The sequence below is a fragment of the Peromyscus californicus genome, unplaced genomic scaffold, assembly GCF_007827085.1.
Source record: "Peromyscus californicus insignis strain IS unplaced genomic scaffold, ASM782708v3 Scaffold_8__1_contigs__length_139910024, whole genome shotgun sequence".
NCBI lineage: Eukaryota > Metazoa > Chordata > Mammalia > Rodentia > Cricetidae > Peromyscus > Peromyscus californicus.
Genome location: NW_026294606.1, coordinates 59192587 through 59213381, shown reverse-complemented (window position 1 = coordinate 59213381; position 20795 = coordinate 59192587). Strand labels below are relative to the sequence as shown.

Here is a 20795-nt window from a genome sequence, read left to right as displayed (position 1 = left end):
ACACTCTTCTTACGCTTTCCCCAACACCTCCACACCCCTCAAAAACAGAGGTCAGCATTCATGACTGCCAATCTCCGAAATGACAGAAAGACATACTACTAAAAGTGTGTGTGTACATGTTTATATGTGTGTACAGGTGTACACCTTGTGTGTGGAAGCCAGAGCTGATAGCAGCTGTCTTAGTTAGCTGCTTTCCACCTTACTTTCTGAGATAGTGTCTCTCACTGAATCTGGATCTTACCCATTCAGGGAGACAGGGGTTATGGTAGACTGCATGCAGATCCTTATACTTTTGTGGCAAGCCTTTTACTGACTAAGACATCTTCCCAGCCTTTTGAAAACAAATTTTAGTTCTTTGTACACAACGCTCATCATAGATACACTCCTTGGAGGGGTGGCATGGTGCAATGTAATCCATTTGGCTCAGACATCTGCCACTGTGCTTTAGCTAGAGTTCTGGCCTTACGGAGTGATGAGCCTTAGGTAATCTCAACCTCATTGAGCCTGTTTCCTGGGCCTTTCAAAAGGAGCTGCCCTGCCTACCTACCTGCACCTGCCCTGCCAACTTGACTGAGTTCTTTCTTATAAGATCAGATGGTGTCTTTCTGCGTATATTAACTAAGTATATAATACATGGTGATAAAGGCTGAAAGAACTACAGGATCAGTCCACAGCCTAAAACAGTACATGTGTATAGCATACAGGAAAGTAATCAGTACCACAACGTGCTACAGGATTTCAAAGCAGAAGGGGGTGACTCGCTATCAACGGGGAAGACTTCAGTGAACAGTTGGTTGGTAAAGAGGGGGACTTGAGATACAGGATACAGGATATACAGGAACCACAGACTAATGTGTCTGGAAGGTGAGGAGTAAAATGAGGAATAAAAGAAGACTTCTGCTAGTACAGACTGGAGTATGTGTAAGATTATCCCAACAGGTACACATGATGGATAGAAGGGGAGTGACAGACTCCAAAAGAAGAGGACAATTAGGTGTGACTAACATGATGTAGACAAGATAGAAGAAGAGACTAGACTAGAAAGTAGTAAGCAAATAGGAAGCAGGAGAGATAAATGACATTCTTCAAACAGTGAGCAGACTGCTGCATGCTCAGGTATGAGTTCAAGGATTCAAACACAGGTCCAAGGCTTTAAGACCCAGAATGATCAGTGTCATCATTAACAGAGAGAAGAATGAGGAGCAATGATGATTATTAGCTCTATCCTGGACACAGGCTTGAGGAACCTTTAGCCAACGGTGTTGACCGAGCAACTAAAAATATATTGAAGTTCCAAAAACCAGACCTGGATGCAAGAGGCTTTTGTTGATAACTGAAAAAACAATGGATGAGTGGGATGAACTATGAAGTGCTGATTCAGAATTTAGAGGACTACCTATATGTAAAGACAAAAGGAACAATGAAATACATGGAGGATCAGATGTCAAAGAGTTCAAAGGATCAAGAAGTTTTGAAAAGAAAGTTTAGGGCAGGAAACAGAGCTCAGTGGGTAAAGGTGCTTGCCACCAAGACTGATAATATGAGCTTGAGTCTTGGGGTCCACATGGTGGAAGGAAAGAACTCACTTCATAGGTTGTCCTCTGATCTCCACATGCATATTGTGGTGCACACACATACACACATAAATGAACAAATGAAAAAAACATTTAGAAGTTTTTGTTTTAACAAAAGGAAGCCTGGTGAGTAAAGTCAATTTATTCACCAAGAGGTCAATGAGAATGAAGGCTAACAGAAGTCTGGCTACAAAAGTATTCAGGGATGAATGGGTGAGGTAACAAAGTGAAAGTACTCTAGAAACTATAAGAACAAGTAACTTCAACATAATTATTGCTACCATCATTTCATGATGCCACTGTCATCTCTCTAATAGTCATGGCAGAAACATGGGAGTCATTTCAGACCATTTCTTTGCCCACTTTCCCTCCTACCTCAACTTCTGCGTACATCACCCTTAAGCTCCATTATATTCTGGTTACACATAAAACAAAGACAGCCAAGAGTATTTCCTCCCTGATCCTTCAAGTTAAGGTTTGCTGTGCCAAAACTACAATGTTTGGACCATCTAAACATTGCCTTCCCTTCTTGTATTTATGAAAAGACAGAACAGACTTCAAATATGCTTAATTACTAGGAGGTAAACCTGTGAAGAACCAGAAAAGAGAGTGTTTAAGATAGTCTCCAAGGGAATAAAAGTTTCAGGGTCCTTATCAGTGGGCTGGAGATGTAACTCTGTTGATAGAGTCCTTCCTTAGTTGGATCCCCAGCGATGCATAAGCCTGGGCATGGTGGCACACACCTGTAATTGCAGCATTTGTGAGGTGGAGGTAAGAGGATCAGAAGTTCACAGTCGTCCTTAGCTACAAAGCAAGCTGAAGGCCAACACAGTATATAGGAAACTCTGTCCCAAACCACAAAAAGGAATACTTGCTAGTATTACATATCTTTGTTTTCTGTGCTGGGAATCAAACTCAGTCTCATACACATTAAGCAAGCACTCCAATCACTGAGCTACATACCTAGCCCTCTATTTCACTGTTTCAAAAAAACACTTTTTATTCTATGAAAGGTCACAAATCTTAAGATGGCAAGATACAAAGAGGAACATTTGGGCTAGGTAAGAAAACAGGCCCGTAGAATCCTTTAAAGCATATTTGTTCTATTTCTGGAGGCTGGTTCGGATCATCACTAGTTTTTGGCATGTGAGTCCCTAGAGGACACCCGAGGGAGGCCTTGGAAGTGCAGAGGGAAACAAACCACTTTAACATAAGCAGTTCCTGGGAAGGGGGTCCAGGGCGACTGGTAAAAGTTACTTAAGTCTTCCAGACACAGACATGCTTATAATCAGAATAACCTGAGGACTTGTGTTTTCTTTTTTCAAATTACATTTACTTGTTTTTTGAGTGTGTGTGTGTGTGTGTGTGTGTGTGTGTGTGTGTGTGTGTGTGTATGTTTACACATATGTGCAAGGACTCATAAAAATGACCAGGCAGAGGTCAGATGACAATTTGCAGGATCTGGTTCTGTCCGCCCATATGGGTCCTGGGGACTGAACTCAGGTTGTCTGGCTTGGTGGCAGGCACCTTCACCAGCAGAGCCATCCTGCTGGCCCCCAAATTTGTGGTTTCAATACAAAATGTTTGAAGCTATTCTCTAGTGTGTATAATTCTGTCAGATCAGAACTGGCAGGATGCTGCCAGGTAGGTATGAGAACAGAAAGAAGTACTCAGACTTAGCTAGGGAAAAGATGCAATAGTTTCATAAAATACCATTAGAAAATATACTGACTTATTTTCAACTTAGATCTCAGTTAACTCATAAAAGCTTAGAAAATTAATGATAGTTATTCATGATAGTAAAACAACTTAAAAACCCATAAAGCTTTATTCAAAACAGGGCTCTGTAAGCGAGAAGGGGGTTTTTGTTTTGTTAAACTCTGGACATGTTTTCCTGTTTCCTATCTGTGGAAAACCTCTACTGTAAAATCGCCTCACTTGTTTGACAAAGTTACAAGATATCTGCTGTCATTCCTACCATCTCAGTATTTGGAGACTGGAGTCAAGGCATCTTCTGTGTATGTGTGATAAATAATAGTGAGGAACATTAGTTCAAGGGAAACTATCAAGGGTGAGATTTTAAGAAAACCCTTTCATTCATTCCTCTGTGTTTTCTTTCTTGCTCTAGCAGATGTGGACATTAGCATCGTTTCCCTCGAGAGGACAGTGAAAAGCTATCATTACAGAAAAGTATTTTAAGCAATGACAGCGCTCAAAGGTACAGACATACAGTAGAAGATTAACCTTACAGCACTTTCTGGAAAAGGTTTAAAAGAGAAAAGCAACTCTGTTTCCTAAAATTCATGCACAACAATCCATGATCAGCGCAGAGTGAACACCTCCACATGAAATGGGTGTCACTTTTTCAACCTGTTCCAACAACCCTTTCCTGCCCCAAAAGCTGGAGATAGTGACTGGGCAGACTTCTTAGTCACACTTCAGTAAAAGAAGCCACTTCTGAGTAAGTGTTTAATACTCAGGTTGCTCTAGGAATCACAGAGTACTTCCTTTCCTGTAGGATCAGAACCTGGCTGAAGTTAGCAATGATACAACTATGTGTTTCTGTAGAGAAGTTACTCCCAATCAGGATTCGTCATAACTGATTATCAGCACTGACATTTATTACAGGACACCACAAAATGTGTCACAACCCTATACATCTAAAAGGTTTTAAAGAAGACACTAATCTACCCTCCCATCAAAGAAGACATATTAAGAATTCTAATTAAGCCAGGGTGGGAAGCCTCAAAAATATTTAACTTTCTGTTAAATGTTCATGGTTACTAACAACTTTCTTTTTTTTTTAATTAAAAAAATTTTTTTATTCATTTTACATACCAACCACAGATTCCCCTCTCATCCCTCCTCCAGGTCCCCCCAGGCCCTCTCCCCCGACCCACCGTCCACTCCCTCCTCCAAAAGGATAAGGCCTCCCATGGGGAGTCAGCAAAGCCTGGTATGTTCAGTTGAGACAGGTCCAAGCCCCTCCCTCTGCATCAAGGGTGAGCAAGGTGTCCGACCACAGGTAATGGGATCCAGAAAGCCAGCTAAGGCACCAGGGATACAGCCTGATCACACTGCCAGGGGCCCCTCAAATAGACCCAGCTACATAACTGTCTCCCGTATGTAGAGGGTCTAGTCCAGTCCCATGCAGGTTCCGCAGTTGTTGGTCTAAAGTTCGTGAGTTCCCACTAGCTTGGTTCAGTTGTCTCTGTAGATTTCCCCATCATGATCTTGGCCCCCCCCACCCCCTTGCTCATATAATTCCCTCTTCTCTCTCCTGGTGCTTGGCTGTGGATCTCTGCATCTGCTTCCATCAGTTACTGGATGAAGGCTCTATGGTGACAGTTAGGGTAGTTACCAATCTGATTACCAGGGTAGGCCAGTTCTGGCACCCTCTCCACTGTTGCTAGTAATCTAATCTGGGGTCATCCTGTGGATTCCTGGGAATTTCCCTGGCACCAGGTTTCTCCCTTGCCCCATAATGATGGCTTTATTTTTCATAGAGATTCACTAAGATGTGAATTTCATATAGTTCCACCACAGAAAACACTGACCTAACTGAGGACACAAAGGAACTTTTTGTTCTGCCAAATAGTTTTCCCTGTGTGTTGTCTTAAGTGTCCCTGAAGACCCTCGTGTCAGGGGCTGTTGCCGACCTTGTGTTATTGGGAGGTGGAGGGAACTTCATGAAGTGGGGCCCATGGGAGGTCTTTAAATCATGGAAGGGTACGCTCTAAAGGGAATGTGGATTCGGTCTCTTTAATTTTCTGCTTTGGTTTCCTGGGTCATGAAGTCAGTGGGTTTGCTCTTCTGTGTGCTCCCACCATGATGTATTGCTCTGCCACAGGCTGACAGCAACAGAGTCAACCAATCAAGAGAAACCGCGAAAATTGGGAGCCAAAATAAGCCTGTCTTCGTATGGCCATCACCTTGGTGTTTGTTACAGTGACAGAAAGCTGACTGACACATCTGGAATGCTTTTGCAGCAGCAGTGACAAAGGAAATAAAATGCAATCAACAGCAATGTCTATCTTTTGAAAATGACAAATGTTGATGAGGGCAGGACAGTATAAACTTCACTGTGATTTCCTTTCATTGACAGCATAAATCCACACTCCCTACATTTCTCTGAGGAATAATGAGAAAAACATGTTTCTTTAGCAAACTTCTCAAACAAAAACAAAACAAGGCAATAAGGTCCGAACACACCACAAGGATTTGGGGATGTTAATTCTAAGCTATGATAAATATTGACTTAGAACAAAATATCGTTTTAACTAGAACAGTAAATGCCTTTAAAGAAACACTGTAATCTAAAAAGCTAGTAGACATTAGGAAAAAGAGGAAATTGTTTGCACATGGCATGAAAGCTTTTTATCTCATTAACTACACAGATGCATGCAACTTTAACTTTGGTGGCGTGTTTTCAAACCAGGCAGAAAACACACTTCTATTTTTAAACTTTAACTAAAAGGACAATAAAATGCTACCCACATATATTCCCCCAAATCAAATATATTTAAAGCTACATTACTTACGTAGAAACTTTTTTAATTTTTAGATTGGGTCTTGTTAAGTTGCCTAGGCTGGCCTCAAATTGGCAATCTTCTGCCCCAGTCTTCTAAGTTCTGGGGTTAAGGTGTATGCTAATATTCCCTTTATCAGCAGCATTATTTACACTTTTTCCCCAGTAAAAAAATACCTTCACATTTGTTTGGCTCTTAGATGTATTTATCTTAAGTTTCTGGAAGAGACTCAATGACTCAGTTATCTGCGTGTTAACCTAAGTGGTACTATGATAGCACTGTGTTTGACTCTAGGGACACGAAGTCATGTGAGGAAGACACAGTCTCCAGACCTTAAGGACCACCTGTATCCTTGTAGATGTTCGTTGATGCAGTAGAGCTGAGATCTGAACAGGGGGCGTATGGAGAACAGAGGAAAGAGTGGAGATGGAAAGGTGGACTAGAAATGGAACTGCACTGAAATTGCAGCTGTTTGGTTCCCCAGAGCCACAATTCAACCCAGCATAACCCATTTAATCTCCCCAAGACCTACTATTGCTCATCTGCAGAACAGAAGCAAGGCCATCTGAGCCCCTACTAAAGGCTGACTATAACAACTATTGAGGCCATCTCTACATGTAGTTGGCCATGTACAAGGGCCGATCTAAAGGGCAGGACACAACTAGTCCCAATCCTGAATAAGGTCACTGAAACACCAGAATGGTACTTAGAATTCTAGCCACTTCTTTATGTCTTTGGATAAAGGCTGCATCTTTAAAACGTTGCTGCAAAATACTCACAGGACAGTGAAGCTAACAAAAGAAGAGAACCTACTTTTGGGGGTAAGAAGATTGAGAAGATGGCACATAACTGAACCATCTGATGGAGTGGTGAGGTTAGATGGGTCTGAACACAGAGTATTGCTAGGAAGGCTGGGTTCAGGGGAGGTGCTGCTGCAGGGAGGGGGCCTGGACAGGTGGATGGTAAGAGGGAGATGGACAGTGGGTACCTGGGGGAAAAAGGAGGTACAGTGACAGTCAAACCAACCACAATCCATTTCAACATTTTATCCTTTAGTCTGAGGCTAAAAAATTTTAATTACATCTATACTATGGCATATACTATTTTTAAACTGTCCTGTCTACAACCAAAATCAGAACCCTTAAAACACAACATGTATAAGTGGGCTTGTATTTTTTTAAAAAACCTACTTACTTAAAAAAAGTGCTAGATATGACAATTAGGCAATGACAATTCCTAGAGCAGAGCCAATCAATGACATGATAAATTAGCAGTAGTGAAGATGTGTTATAAATACCTACACATACTGACCTGTATAAAAGGCTCATTCCACTAACATTCTGCACAATAATAAACTAAAATGCGGTATAAGCAAGCCAACCTGAAATGACACCTAGCATTATAAATGGCCTAATCTATATGTTAATACTGTTGTATCACATAACTGCAGCAAGACCAAGATAACAATATGACTTTGGGGTTTCTATGGCTACATCCTGGCTAACAGGCCTGAAAGGGCTGGCTGCTGACACCACACAAGCATTCTGAGTGCTTCTTTTTGGTTATTTATGATATGATTTATGATAACGACAACATCTCCTATTTTCTTTCCTCCTCAGATACAATAAATTGCTATCGTTAATCACCCTTCTCCGTTCAACTAGGATTACAATAGCATAATAGGTCCAGCTATGGTAATATTGTGGATTTTTTTTACAAGAAATAAATATAAGTAGATCTCTTCAGACAATGTCAGTATCTCTAATATTTCAATCATCTTTCTTTAAGTCTTTCAGAATAAATTTTGCTACAACTAAGATTCCATATCCGAATGTAAGTCCTTGGAGTGAATGAAATCTATAATCAAGCACCACACACTCACAACTCACCATTGTCACAATTTTCTTAAATTTGTCACACAGGAAGGCTGCCCACAGGACACAGGTTTTCCAAGACAAACAATGGCAGTCACTTCTTCCCTGAATTGATAGAAACTATCATATTGTTGTTCCTCAGCCTACAAGACAAACTATCTGTTTATCTATCAGAAAGCAAACTAGTAGAGAAAGAATAACCACCATGCCATCACACAGACATGGGTCAGGGCCTCCAGCCATCACTGGTTAGGTGGCTGCCTCATCCTTCTGAAGTACTTACTTTTCTGACAAGCAGTGTTCAGGGAAAGCAGCACCCACGTAGCTTTTGAGTAACAGCAAGACAAAGTGCATAACAAACAAAACAACAGCTCGCACTTGGGAGCTACCCTCTTGCCTGCCTGCAGGATGGTGAGAACAGCAGAGCCCAGAACACTAACTAGTCAAAGCATCTGACATAGAAGGGAGGCCCCAGATCACCAGCTGACCACAACTATGTGAGCTAGCCTAGCCATGGCCAACAGAAACGCACGGTTGAGCCAACCCAGCTTAAATGGCAACTTACAACATTGTGAGCAATAGAGTTTTTGTTTTAATACACTACATGTTCAGGTTCAATTCAGCAACATTTTAACTATGTATTCACATTTACATGTACAATCAGCTGTCATTACTAACACGTTAACTATTCACCTGTACATGCACAATCAGCTGTCATTACTTCTATAATCTGCTGTAAATACTGTTCCTAGGGGAAATACGGAATTCAGTTCCTGTGAGTCTCTGGTCATGTTTTCATCAAATGATCAATGTATAATCTTGGCTTATGTACCTGCCTTCCCTTCTCTTTGCCTCTTCCTCTTCTTCTCTTTCCTGATGGATAGAACTTAATGCCATCCTCCTTCCTCAGCACACCCAGCTATATGTGCTCCTGTTTAACAACACCTGATTTAATATATATTCTTGACTAACACTGAACTCCTGTTAACACCTGTATAAGTGCGGCTTCACAGAAACTTATTCTATCTACACATAGTTTCTGTAAGGCACATCCCAGCCTTTTGTGCTTAAGGACAGTAGGCAGCATGCAGAACTCGGTTAGGAGCCACAGGGCTTAGCACAGAACACGAAAAGAGCACTTGTTCAGTGAGAGGAGAAAGGAAGGTCAACAGCAGCCCAGGAACCCGAGGGACAGGTAAGGCAGTTTTGAAAATTCATTATAATTTTTTGAGTATGGGTATTTTGGCAGCCTGTATGCCTGTGCACCACATGTATGCCTTGTGCCCATAGAGGCCAGAAGAAGACATCAGATCCTTAAAACTGGAGTTACAGATGGTTGTGAGCATCCAGATAGGTGCTGGGTATCAAGTCTGGGTCCTCTAGAATAGTAGCCAGTGTTCTTAGCTGCTGAGCCATCTGTTCAGTCCCATAAGTCATTTTTTTTTCTCTCATCTTGCACATGTACTCAAATTATAGTGGGAATGTCATGAGTATTCTGGGGTTAAAGTGCCTATAGTGAGTAGGCAAATCCGTGAAAACAGAATTTGTAAGTACAGATCAATTGTTTGTTGTATGAATATGACTTCATCATCACCAAGCACTTGTATGAACTACTGATTTAAACTAAGGCATCTTACTCAAAAGTAATTGCATTTCCCATAAGTATTTCATAAAAAGAAAAAAATGCTTGATATGCTTTTTCTGTTGCTATGATAAAGTAACTCCAACAAAAGCAACTGAAAAGAGAACAGCTTTATTTTGGTTTGCAGTTCCAGGTTCCCAGTCATCATGATGGGGGAGTCAAGGCATCTTTAGCTTGAAGCAGCTGGTCACATGTACACAGTCAGAAGAGGAGAGTAATGGTAACGAATGTAGGCATGGTAGCCATCAGTTCACTTTCCCACTCTTACCAGTCCAGGATCCCCTGTTTGGGGATGGTACCATCCACAGTGAGTAGGTTTTCCCATTTTAACTAACACAATCAAGATAATCCCCTACAGGCATGTCTAGAAACCTGTCTCCTAGGTGACTGTAGGTTTTACCTAGTTCAAAATTAAAACTAACCATCACACACTTAATGGTGACATACCTGACTTGGATGTTTCTCCAAATTCAAATTGGGATACATTTTAGATTAAGTCACAGAACAGTTACACACAGAGCACTCTGCTCAAACCATATGACAAGCCCCCCAGCCCCGCACCCCAGTTTCTGGAACATGGTGAGGTCTTTTATATTGTTATCCTCCTGAAACAACACTCTTCTCTCAGCTGGGCCTGCTTCTTTCTCTCATTCTGCAAAGCTCAAGCTTAACATTATCTTTTCATCGTATTTTATAGTCATTCTGAGACGCTGGAGAAACAATTACAACTGTCTGATGTCTCATCATTAATGCCATTTGTGCCTACTTCCCCAACTAAGACTCACAGAGACAGGGACTAACTTCACTGTCAGATGTTAACCAGGGTAATTACTACAAATGGTCCCAAGTGATGTTGGTCAAACTTATTTTTCCACCTTACAATGGCGCACAACTGATAAGTGTTCAGGAGAAGCCACACTTTGGGTTTTGAGATTTGATCTTTCCCAAGTGAGTGATCTGTGGTAGGAGACTCTTGCTATTTAGAGGGCAAGTCCACAAATGCCAGGGCTCTGTTCCCACAGATTTACTTGGAGAGCAGAGGCAACAAATAAACACCAAGGATAACTCACAGTGATTAAGAGCTAGGAAGCCAATAAAATAGGGCAAAGCGTGTGAAGAGGGACAGGCTGGTGAGAGGATCACCAAAGAAGTGATGCCGACGCTGTCACCAGACAGGGAATTGTGACCCTGGGTGATGCTTGCACAGACATGCTAGGGAAGAAAGAGAGGGAAAAAGGCATGCTGTGGTGTCAGCTTTGGCTGGGGCCTATGCAGAAGAGAAGCGGGCCTGCCCAAGGTACCCAGAGAGTGCCTCCGGCCCACAAAGAGCCACTGGTCAGCGTCAGCAGTGCAGTGTGACTGGAAGAAGGGAAACAAGCCAGGGAGGAGGGCAGAGGAAGCCGAGAGCAGATCTTCAAGGGCTCACTTCTCAGTGAACAAGAGAAACTATCAGATAAGATACCACTCGTGCTGAAGTCTCAGCAGTGTGAGCTCAAGATGATTGGTCAGACTGAACATCCCAGCCAGCTGGAAGAATACTATTAGATGACATGCATCGACACAAACTCACTAAGCAAGCATGAGGAGCAGCAGCTACCACAAGGCGAGGCAAGTGGACCTAACTTAAAGAACTTGACTACAGTCCTTTTAAGCTAGAAGCCAGAGGCCAGGCACTTCAGAATCCCCTTGGTGAAAGGCTGTCTATCTCAGGGACTAAGCATCATCCTATTTTGAACAGTTATCATAGGATGAAAGTAAAGCCATACCTACATCGATGCTGCCTGCCACTACACTGTCACAATGCACTCATTCACAGATGCGATGTCTCTACTGCAACTGAACCTAACACTGTCTCAACGACCTTGACAAAATTTGGAGAAAAAAACAACTCAAGACCTGGGGCTTTAAAGCTATTTTAGAATTAACTCTGAATAATTGTCCCACAATATGAGTTTCTTGATTAATTGCTTAAGATAAGGTCTCCTTTCCTCTGTGGCCTCCAGTGGCTCCCTCTAGTTCCCATAATCACTTTTGTCTCATTCTTCTAAGCCCTAGAAGGCTAAGAGAAAAATCAGAGATATACCAATTCCATCACTCGAGGATTAGCTGAAAGATAACCCTCTGAATTCCATCCCTGACCACTACGTGAGTGATTATTCAGTAACTACAGCACATCTGAGAGACACACTTATTGTTTTCCGGGGCTCACCCCGCTTCATAAAAAAAGTTATAAACACTATATCCTTTAATACTGCAAATTGGCATGCAGGTTACATGAGAAAAATGAGCACTAATTTTTCACCGCATCTTGCTTTTCTGATTTTTTTTTTAAACAGAAAGCAAAAGCTAAAATGAGAATAATTAGTCCTTTGAAGGTATTACTAACTAGAAAATTAGGGCTCTATTTTTGACTAGATTTATGTCTTACAAAGTCAAATTTCTGCATAATTTAATAGAAAATTGGCAGGAATAGGTGTTCCATCTAATTTCAACAAAATTAGCATTCAGCCACCTGAAATTTTGGCAGCATTCCAGTATGTTTATCCAAAGCAGTAAGTAGAAAATAAAATTGACAATTGTGCCTAAACAAGTTAGTTTCTTTCTCTCCAACAGTTTTCTAACGCGCGCGCACACGCACACACACACACACACACACACACACACACACACACACACACACACACATTTTAAGAAATGAGTGAAAACTTTAAAAATGCATTTTATGACTGGATTAACAACTTTCCATTCTTCCTATTACACATATCAACTGCAGACAGAACAAGAACCCCATCTTCAGTACACAAAGAACTCTATTTTAATAGTTTGAATAAGAAATGGCCCCTCAGGCCCTTGTGTTGAATGTGTGGCCTCAGCTGGTGGCAGTATTGGGGGAGGTGGTGTAGGGGTTGTGCCTTTGAAACCTCTCTCTCTCTCTCTCTCTCTCTCTCTCTCTCTCTCTCTCTCTCAGCTTACTGTCTGCTGTGAGGTGAGCAGCCTCTGCCACATGTTCCTGCTAGCCCATGATCTACTCTGGACCATCACACCTGTCCTCCCAAGATGGACTAGGCCTCAGAAACTGCAAACTAACAGAAACAACGCCCTTTTACATTGTCTACGGCAGGGATTTTGTCACTGCAAGGATACAACTAACACTGAAAACTGGTATTAGGAAAGTTTCATTGTGGCTGTAGCTAAACTTAGTCACAAAGTTCTTAAGCCGTTGGAAGTGGGTTGGAGGGGAAATTTGGAAGAGTTTGGATCAATAAACTCAGAAGAGTGGGACACCAACAAAAATGAGAGCAATAAAGACTGATCATGAGGCTTCAGGTGGGAATGAGGATTCTATCGGGAACTGGACTAGAATTCACCTCACATTTTGGCAAAACATTTGTCTGTTTCATCTGTGTCCTGACACTTTCAGTTTAAAGTGATGTACTCATTAATCTGCTCTGTGCAGCACAGCTACTGCAGCTGCGTTTAGCCAGGCATCTAGTAAGGACTGGGAACAAAAAAGCAAAGCAGGAAAACCTGGGCTAAGGTAATGGGCTAAGGAAGAGACTGGTGCTGTTAAGAAGAAGCCAGGAACTTTTTTGCACAGGACAAGAGGAAAGATGGCATGGAGGCATTTCAGAAATTAGTGAGGCTCAACACACAGCAGGCTCAATTGTATAAAAGAATAAGCTCATTCAAAAGACTTCCTACTATGCTCAGGGACCCAGGCACTCAGAGCCCACTAGAGCAGTGGTCTCACAATAGCTGCTTGGCTGAGAATTGACTTCTGGAGAACAAGTAAGAAAGAGGAGCCGAGAGGTAAGTGCAACCACTACAGGAGAGTGATGACAGTGGCCTGTGTTTATGGAACACGGTCAAACTTCCTCCAAGGGTGGTGGGCCAGACAGGCACTCCAGAGCCAAGGCTTCCTGGCCTGCAACGTTGTGAAACATTTCAAATTAGCTGTTGTGATAGTTAGCTTTAACTGTAAACTTGATACAACCTAGAATCATCTGTATAGATAGTATCAATGAGGTATAATCGACACTGGGTTTATAATCAGAACTGTCTTCCTGATGGGCCTGTAAAATGTGAAGCCATATGTACAGGGCATGCCTATTGGGGAGTGTCTTAGTTAACTGATACTAACTAAGGAAGAATTGACATTAACTAGGGAAGACCTAGCCCATTGTGGGCGGCATATTCCCCAGAACAAATATTCCTGAACTGTGTAAGAATGGAGAAATCGAATTGAACACAAGCAAGCAAGAAGCATGTGTGTGTTTATTTCTTTCAACTTCTGCCTACGGGTGTGATGTTAGCAGCTCTTTTTAAATTCCTGCCTTGAATTCCCCATATATGGACTACGACCTGGAACTGTGATATAAAACAAACCCTTTCCCTTCTAAGCTGACTTTTACCAGGCTATTTTATTATGGCACCAGAAAGGAAGGCACAACTGCTGAGATTTACAAATGCAGAGACATATTAAAGAAACAAAACTGAAAACAAACAAACAAAAACCCCACCCAGATTTCTTGCCTACTAAAACACTGGATTTAGAATTCTGTACCTCCTATGAAATTATGATGAACATAACAGAACACGGGGGCCAGCCCGAGGGGGGTGCACATACCCCACCGTCACCCAAGTTCTTCTGGGAATCTGGGTTTGCAGTCTAAGCCTGACATGGGCCTGTCCTAGGGTTCTCTCAGGCAACAAGAAGCCGGGATAGGTTGGCTTCCTCTGAGAAACCACAACAACTTTACTTTGAGAAAAGTGAAGATTCCTGTTTTGTATTTGCAGTCACCAGGGAGACTGATAGCAGGATCATTACTACACATCAGTGTCACATAGTCCGAGAAATACACTTTAAATACTTTGGCTAAAAAAATATAATTTTCATGTTAAAAAAAAAAGAACCATTAACTATGAGAGAATTCCTACACATATGTATGCCAGTGAAATTTAATAAAGGCACATGGGTTAAAGTTTATTTCATAAATATTTACCTTGAGTATCTCTTCAGATAAGCAGTATTTATCTGCACATTCTATACAGGAAACCCACTGAAAGCTACACAAGGAAATTTATATACTGTCATGGGTGACTGCTGGATTGACTCTTTCCCCTGGACCCTCGGAGAGATTTCTCCAAATCAGAATTACGAGTTTTAAGAACATAACTAATAGAACATTATAGAACTTAATGAAAATGTCAACCCGTCACCTCCTGAAATATCAATGAAGTAGAAGCACATGACACCCTACTTGTGGAGCAAGAAATTAACCTCAGAACAAATATTCCTCGAAGCTGTATTAAATTCGACACTTTGGGGGGACATGACAAGAAGTAATTGAAATGAACTAATTAAGGGCCCCCGCCCCCAAGTGCTCCAGAGTAATATTTCGCTCAGTTTAAGAAAGTGCTGGGCCTGATACAGCAGAGTCTGTCTCCTCTGCTGCTCACACACATTCTCCCTTTCTCCCTCTTCTTCTCCTTCCTGTTCCTCTTTTCTCCCTCTCTCCTTCACTTCCTTCCACTTCCTCTTTGAGTTAGGTCTCACACACCCAAGGCACCCCTCAAACTTATGCAGCAGAAGATAACCTTAAACTCCTGATTGTCCCGACTCTACCTCCCAAATGGCAGGATTACAGGCGTCTGACACTATCCTCCAGATGTTTTCTTTTCTTTCTTTCTTTTTTTTTTTTTTTTTTTTTTTGTTTTTCGAGACAGGGTTTCTCTGTGTAGTTTTGGTGCCTGTCCTGGATCTCACTCTGTAGACCAGGCTGGCCTCAAACTCACAGAGATCCGCCTGGCTCTGCTCCCAAGTGCTGTGATTAAAAGCATGCACCACCACCGCCCGGCCAGATGTTAGTTTTTCAATATATGTCACCTGCCAGTAATGTTTAGCATTTTCTCTAGAGCACAAGCTTTGTTAAAGAAGAGACTGGCTTTGCCCTCTGAGTACTTCCAGCTCTCAACACATGCCTGCCTTTCAGTAGTCGCTAAGTGAGTGACTGAAACAAGAACACTGGCCAGTCAGCACACTGCTGCACACACTTGAGACCAGTCAGCACACTGCTGCACACACTTGAGACCAGTCAGCACACTGCTGCACACACTTGAGACCAGTCAGCACACTGCTGCACACACTTGAGACCAGTCAGCACACTGCTGCACACACTTGAGACCAGTCAGCACACTGCTGCACACACTGAGACCAGTCAGCACACTGCTGCACACACTGAGACCAGTCAGCACACTGCTGCACATACTGAGACCAGTCAGCACACTGCTGCACATACTGAGACCAGTCAGCACACTGCTGCACACACTTGAGACCAGTCAGCACACTGCTGCACACACTTGAGACCAGTCAGCACACTGCTGCACACACTTGAGACCAGTCAGCACACTGCTGCACACACTTGAGACCAGTCAGCACACTGCTGCACACACACTTGACAGCAACATTTACTTATCAAGAATATCACAGATATCCAAGGAATGACAACTGTGGCAATTGAGCTAGCTTCCTTGATCCTGAGGTGCCATCTCTTAAAAGACACATTTATTTCCCATCCCATTAGAGAAAAGCCCCAAGACAAGGCATGTGCACTACTTAACAATGTTTTCAGATTTACTTAGAGGTTCTCAAAGTATCACTCCTCAAACCACAAAAGCTAAAATAAGCTGCATAGGACAGTCCTATAACTTTCAAGTCTAATTCTTCTGGGCTATTCTGCAGTTCTGAGTGTCAGAGTCTACACTTTCCCACACAGTATCCATCTGTACACCATCAAGAGCGTCAGAAGGCAGTGTTCCATGCTCAGTGACTATCTCTAGGACTCTCCTACAAACCACTGATGCACATTCTGCTGCTCTGGTCCATGGTGCAGGTGGTGACAGTCATGTTATGAGAGATGCCAGGCACTGACTATGAGAAGCATCTGGATTTCAGAAACACTGAGAGGAAAAAAGTGCTTCTTTCCAATGTGTAATGATCAAAGGAAAGGCTTGCTGGATGTTCACAATTTTAATTTGTGCTGGACATTCCTATGTATTATCTCTTCCCTCCCTTCGAGGATTAGAGCAGAGTCATTCCTGGAGACGTAGAAAAGGTAGCACTGATGTACATGTGAGTGTGTATGTGTGTGTAAACACCAAGAACATTTTACTGTCACCACTGTTCACAGTGGAGTGGACTCCACTGTGTACTGGCCCCAGTTCTGCTCGCCAGTCCTAGGTGAAGTTTCAGTAGGGCTGGCAACAACACGTGCCTACTCATCAGACATTCAGTCCCTGCAGCAGGCGCCACAGCACTACTATGTTGAGAAAATATATAAGGCGTGCCTGGCCCCTGGAGCTTCTTCCACCACACACCGTGGTCTGGAATTTCTTCCATGTGGTCGGTCACTTGTATCCTCTGGGATTCCATGAGGCCAAACACCTGAGGTGTTTGTAGCCTCAGAGTAAATGTCTTGGAATGCTCTGTGGAACAGTGTGTAAATACCATGAACTACCAAGAGGAGAAGACAGTTCTGAAGACACTACAACCTCCCTTATTCTGAGGTATCAGTCATTCCGGTTTTCTGTAAACCACCCCACCCCATGTTTTAAGCAAGTTTCAAATGCAAAGGATTTCAACAGAACTGGGATCTCTTCCAGTCTTGCTCCTTCAACAGCAAGCACAGTCTAAGCCAACGCCAGTTACACATTTGTATTTTGGGCAAAGTACGGCAGTAACAAAACTGCTCTTTACATTCACGATTACACTTAGCTAGAGAATACACAGTTTTTTTCATTGGTAATTCTGCTTGCACATTTAAGACACATAAACACAGACGAGTAGTCAATCACTTGTCCTCCTCCTTCTTCTTCCCACACCTTCACTCTACCTCTTAACTTTTGAATATACGCCACAGAAAATATTTAGCCAGAACTTCAGGTTTATGCCTTCTGATGGACTAGCAATCAGGGAGGATCCAAGCATGGTCAGTCTGCCCATACTCAAAGAGCTTTGTGTGTTTTCCAAATGGAAAAGGAATTTACCATTCTAGGTGACAACTGCTACCATTTTAGTAGCAAATCTATTCTGTACACTCTTTAGACAGGATTAACGGCCATGCTGACTAACATAGCTACTTCTACTTTCCAAAAGTGCGAAAACTTTATGAGAAAGGGAAGAAGTTAAGAGTGGTAGAGTGAAGAGAAATGAGATTAGTAAGAAAATACTGCAGATAATTGAATATTATTTCATTTTATTTCCTCAAAAATAAATTATATTCTTCATGATGAATGTGTTTCTAAGTAAGTTTCTAATACTCATGGTTTCCAAACACTAGCCACAACATAAACCCATAGATTGTCTATTCCCATATAGAGTAAAATAATTTTCTTGAATAATGAATATATAAAGTATATGGAAAATATGTTCTCAATCCATACCTCAGTCCACACTGCTCAAAGACCTAGTGCATTCCTGTGACTTCATCAACTGCAGTATACTATAAACAACCCATTCATGCTTCTGTCTTTTCCATGAAGCCAAAGGCCATACAACCAAACTCTGAGAAGGGAGGGACTGTACAACCATTTCTGCATATCCAGTACCGGATACATACCGACTGCCCTTAAAATGCCTGTGGAGCAACTGTAGCAAGCACACAATTTTTATTCATTGTCTGATTGCCTAAAATTAATTTACATCATCAAATTGAAAAATGCACAATGTTATCACAACCTAAGATTCAGAAAGTTGGGTTTATGGGGGCTGGAGAGATGACTCAGAAGTTAAGAGCACTTACAGGTAGGTACCTTAATTGGTACTACATGAGTTATTGGGTAAAGGAATCACACATATAACATCTAAATGAAGCAAAAGCAACCCAAACTCATCAACTGGGCAGCTTCCCTCTAACCTCCAAGACTCTCTCATGGGTATCAATGGCCAGACAGGCAAACCAAATTCTTCCTGGTACAGTCACTGTATGCACCTCAGACTTGGAAGATAAATTCTAGAAAGAAAAAGTTGTGTGACTCATAAAGACACTTTTCCCTCTAGAAATGTTAATATACATGCTATAAAAATAAAAATCATTCTATTTTCTAATGGTAATTGTGTGTAATGGGGCAAAAATGGATGCTAGCATTAATTGCATCTATAGTATTGCTGACCAGAAAATTATTTAAAAATGACTTCCTCTGTTTCTTATATGACTTTTTCTTAAGCTGCGTTGAAAAATGGTACTTATTCTATTCAGGCACTTTTCTCATCTCCCATAGTATTCAAGCATAATATAAAATGGACTCTGAGCTACAGAACAAAGTTTCCTTAAACTAAACCAAAGGAGGGAGCCTGTGCTGCAGACCTTTAACTACACCACTCATGGCTAGAGAAACAGTGAGCACACATTTTATCTTTTGCTCCAGATCACTATGTCAGATGGAGAGGAAAATCATTGTGTTCTCTGAAATCCAGCAACAGGGCTGAAAAAGTGTGACCATTTGAAGCCTAGCACAGGTCAGGAATCAGTTAAATATAATTTGAGAAACTATAGTCAGTCTTCTGTATTCACAGGTTATCTGAATCCCTGGATTCAATAACTACAGATCAAAAATAGTTGTGGGACTGGGGAGAAGGCTCAGTAGTAATAAGCTGGCTGCACAAGGACAAAGCTCTCCCTCTGATTTTGACCTCCAGAACTCACATCAAAATGCAGGTGAGGTGGCATGCACTTGCAATCCCAGCTCTGGGGTGGAAGAGACAGGTTCCTGATCTCCCTGGTCAGCCAGTCTAGGTTAGTAGGTAAGTTCCAGGTTCCAGTGAGACTCTGTCTCAAAAGACAAGGCAGGAGTGGAGGAAGACTGACAGATAGCTCAGCTGCTAAGAGTTTGGATCCCAGCTCCCATGCTGGGCAGCTCACAACTCTCTTCAGCTCCAGCCCAGGGGATCTGACGTCCTCTGAGGCCCCAGGATGCATATGGTTCACAGACACTCATGCAGGCACCCCGCCCCACGATAAAAACCATACACAGGCCTAACACCCAGGAGTCACACCTCCGTGTGTTCAGTACACAGCTGCACTTAACTGTAACTGAGGATGGTAATAAACGTTTTAGAAGTTATCAACACACAGAAAAGGCTCTTTAATTAATACAAACGATGAGATCCTTGAATTTTAATTTTAGTAAGATTTGTCTCTATAAAACATTTTCTCATGCTGAGAATTAAATCCTGAGTGAAATTAAAAAGCTGAAAGAGAATAATCTAGAAGGCATAAGTCCTCCTTAAAATACAGTTGTGCATTTCAGAACAAACATAGTTGTTAACATTAAATTCAAGTGTGAAAATTTGGCTTTTACCATAGTAAATAGTCTCCCTTAGCATGCCATTCTACACAGTGCAAGCAAATCTACAACGCTAAAAAGCAATTCTCTCTGGAGAAGAAAAATTTTCTGTAAGCATATGCCTTCAATTCCACAGCTTACCTAATTTACAATATGCCTGCTTCTCCAGGAGCCAGGCATCAAGAAAGTTTGATATTCCAGAAATCAGTTCTCTGAACTGAAAAGGAAGCTACTAAATATGGGCTGGTGAGATAGCTCAATGGGAAGGTACTTGCTGCCAAGGCTGAAGACCCAAGTTTGATTCCTGGGACCCACATGGTGAGAGGCGAGAGTCAAAGCTGTCCTTGATTCCACACTTGTGCACACTTGTGCTCTCTGTCTCTCTAAATAGATATATGCAATAAAAATAATTTTAAAAAAGAAATCACTAGATGGCAACTCTCAGTTTGCCATAACACACACACACACACACACACACACACACACACACACACACACACACACCAAAAACAAACAAACAAACAAAAACAAAAAAAGCACCTATTTGTAGGTGCTAAGATAAAGATGGCCCATGTCATGGAATTTTCTATGTATCTGTGAGTAAAAAATAGTCCAACATCTGCAGCAGAAAGAGCTGCACTTGATATTGCTTTAAACTGACCAGACAGTAGCCCATGGCTATGAACACAAGGACAGTCCTACAAACTTGAATGACTCACTGAGGATTGTAGCAATTATTCTAATTCTAGTTATAAAATAAAATAAAGCCTATGACATAATTTGAAAACATCTTCATAAACAGATTACAATGGCATTTTTGATGAAAGATAAA

The 20795-nt window shown here is 41.8% G+C and overlaps 1 protein-coding gene across 1 annotated transcript in view; it reads right to left on the bottom strand.

Moving 5' to 3' along the window:
• Taf3 (TATA-box binding protein associated factor 3) overlaps positions 1–20795 on the bottom strand; it is a 154353-nt gene that overhangs the window by 42491 nt on the left and 91067 nt on the right. The window lies entirely within an intron of this gene.